We start from the raw sequence: 3,042 nt of genomic DNA, 5'->3' as shown, positions 1-3,042 counted from the left end.
TATACCTTGCTTAAAGTCTGAAAGTGTTGTCTTGTCTCATAAGTTTTGCATGTCAGGTAGAATAGTTTTGTCATGGCTGGCTGCTAGAAAGATTTTAGTAATTCTGAACACTGTTGTCCACTGCAAGTGCCATATTTCAACTTTGGTCTCTCAGGGCTTTGTCAAATTCATCTCACAGTACAAAAGGCTCAAATATGTACAGCAGTCCTTCCCAAATTTTAAATCATAAGCAGCCTTTGCAGAGAAAAGTATAGATTTGGAGGTGTTTGTATTTATGATAGAGACAATCTTAATTCTAAAGAAGTAAAGTTAAGCAAAGTAACATGTATAGAAAAAAAATTTGAATACTGTGCCTATGAACTGACTGACTGTGGTTTGGTAATTGTCTGTATATGTAGGTCACCTTCTGGGAATATTCCTTTATTTTTATAAAATCTTGAGGATCTAATGAATGAATTGAGACTTAGGTCAAAATCAACAGTTGTACTGAGTGATTTCAACATCAATTTTAGAAATAATGGTATTTCACGTGATGCTCAATTGCTAAATATCTTCACCTCATATAATTTACAAGCTACAGTAACTGATATCACCAGTTGTGGAGATGGGCATGAGACAACAATTGATCAGGTGTTTATTAACAAAGAGACCTGTAGCTATGAGGTTGAAGTAACAGATACTGGTTCCTCTGAACACATGGCAATCAAGCTATTAGTAAAAAGTATGGTTAGGAAAAATCATGGCTGTGGAAACTATGAAAAAACAAGATACATTAATAAAAGTAGCCTTTGGGATTTTCATAGCATGTTGCATAGTGTTAAATGGGACGGAGACTCAAACTAAACTGTATACTCTAAATATGAGTCAATTTTCTCTGATTATAAATACTGCTTTGATGTTGTTTTCCCCCTTAAAAAAGTAAAAATCTCTCTCAAATTTAATTCATCATTAACTGTGGGAATTAAGAAATCTGCAAGTACTCTTAGAAATCTGGATTGGCACTCAGAGTGTAATGCAGCATTAAAACCATATCTTACATGCTACAGAAAAGTCTACAGGAAAGTTATTCATACAGAAAAAAACTAAACAATGATTTAACTATCAGAAAAGGCAGCAATAAAACCAAATCAGTTTGTTAGGTCATAAACCATAACACTGGTAAATCCAAAGTGACAAACAATAAACTTATCATAAAAAAGTGAGGAAAAGTTGTTGAAGACCCTTCATAGGTTGCCAATATGTTCAATGACTACTACATTAACAGTGCTCAAAATCGTATCAAGAACCTGTGGAACTCAAAAGGTAGTAAGTCAAAAGTTCCAGCAAATGAAAAGACAATGTTTTTGTACTCATTTACGCATTCAGAAGTAAGAAATGTAATTAACAAGCTAAAAAATAAAATGTCCTGTGGATGTGATGGTATTCCTGATAAGGTCATAAAACATAGTGCAAACAAAATAATAACTTAACGAGTTAATATTATTAATACATCTTTTAAAACTGGTGAATTCCCTTCTGCACTTAAAAAATCAATAATTAAGCCACTTTATAAAAAAGACTGTCCATATACCATACAAAATTATAGACCATTGTCTCAACCTTCAGGCTTTGCTAAAGTAATTGAGAGGATTATGTGTGAGAGACTGTTGAGTTTCCTAAACAAATGCAAAATTTTAACCAATGCACAGAATGGGTTCAGGAAAAGCAGGTCTACAGAAACAGCTGTATATCACTTCTTGGAACAGGTTTTAACTGCAATGGATAATGAGGACTTAAACTGTGGAATATGTTTGGATCTATCCAAGGCATTTGACATCAGTCATGAACTGTTGCTAGAGAAACTATATTGCTACAGAGTACATGGAAATTTTTGCAGCTGGTTTCAATCGTATCTGTGCAACAGCTATCAAAGTGTTGAAATAATACATAATGGCACAAAATATTACTCAACATATCTGAAAGTCAACTGTGGTGAATCACAGGCTTCTGTTCTGGGCCCCTCTGCTATTCCTAGTTTTTAATAATAATTTTCTTAACCCTCTAACAAGAGCTGAATCAGTACTTTTTGCAGACGATATGAGCCTTTTTATTAAGGGAGTTAGTGAAACTGACCTATAAGAAAAAATAGCTTTAACAATGAATGGCTCAAGGACAATTACTTAATTATAAATTACAAAAAAACTACTTGGATGAACTTTAGGCCCATAAGAAACAAAGTAAAATATAACACAAGAGTTACTCCACTGCACAAGAAAGGTGACAAGTCTTGTCCTAAAAATTACTGTCCAATCTACCTTGTACTCATCATATCAAAAGTAGTGGAATATTGCATACAGTTCCAAATCAGTCAACATCTGTCTGTGAATATTCTTAGTGACTCTCAGTATGGCTTCAGGTCCGGTGTGTCAACAGCAAAAGCAGTTGAAGATGTTGTTTCATATATATTCTCATCATCTGAATCAGGATTATCAGTTAATGCCACTCTTGTGGACCACAGCAACGCATTTGACTCTGTCAGTCACAGGATACTACTAGAAAAACTGCACTGCTATGGCATTAGCGGCTCAGAACTATCTCTGATCAGATCCTATCTAAGCGACAGAAAACAAATTGTGCATTTTAACAACATGAGGTCATATGTATTGCATATCATGCAGGGTGTACCACAAGGCTCTGTGTTTGGACCTTTACTTTTTATAATATATGTAAATGACTTGCCCAGCACCATGTCATGTAAATCCACACTCTATGCAGATCGTACAACTTTCGTTACAGCAGGGAAAGACTTAGGAAAATTAAACGAGGAAAGTGAGGCTCATTCAGAGCAGCCATCAAGTGGTTCCTACTCAATGACTTGCACATAAATCATGATAAAACTGCAAATATTCTCTTTAGCTTGTGTGTTAAGAGTGATAAGATTGATTGTGTCTCAGCTAAACTACTTGGGATCCATTTTGACTCAAAATTAAAGTGGAAGAGTCATACCAATTATGTTTGTACTAAGTTAGCACGTGTGACATATTTGTTAGGTAAACTAAGGTC

This window comes from Schistocerca americana, unplaced genomic scaffold, assembly GCF_021461395.2.
Source record: "Schistocerca americana isolate TAMUIC-IGC-003095 unplaced genomic scaffold, iqSchAmer2.1 HiC_scaffold_277, whole genome shotgun sequence".
In the NCBI taxonomy this organism is placed as follows: Eukaryota; Metazoa; Arthropoda; class Insecta; order Orthoptera; family Acrididae; genus Schistocerca; species Schistocerca americana.
Note: the sequence above shows the minus strand (reverse complement) of the source record.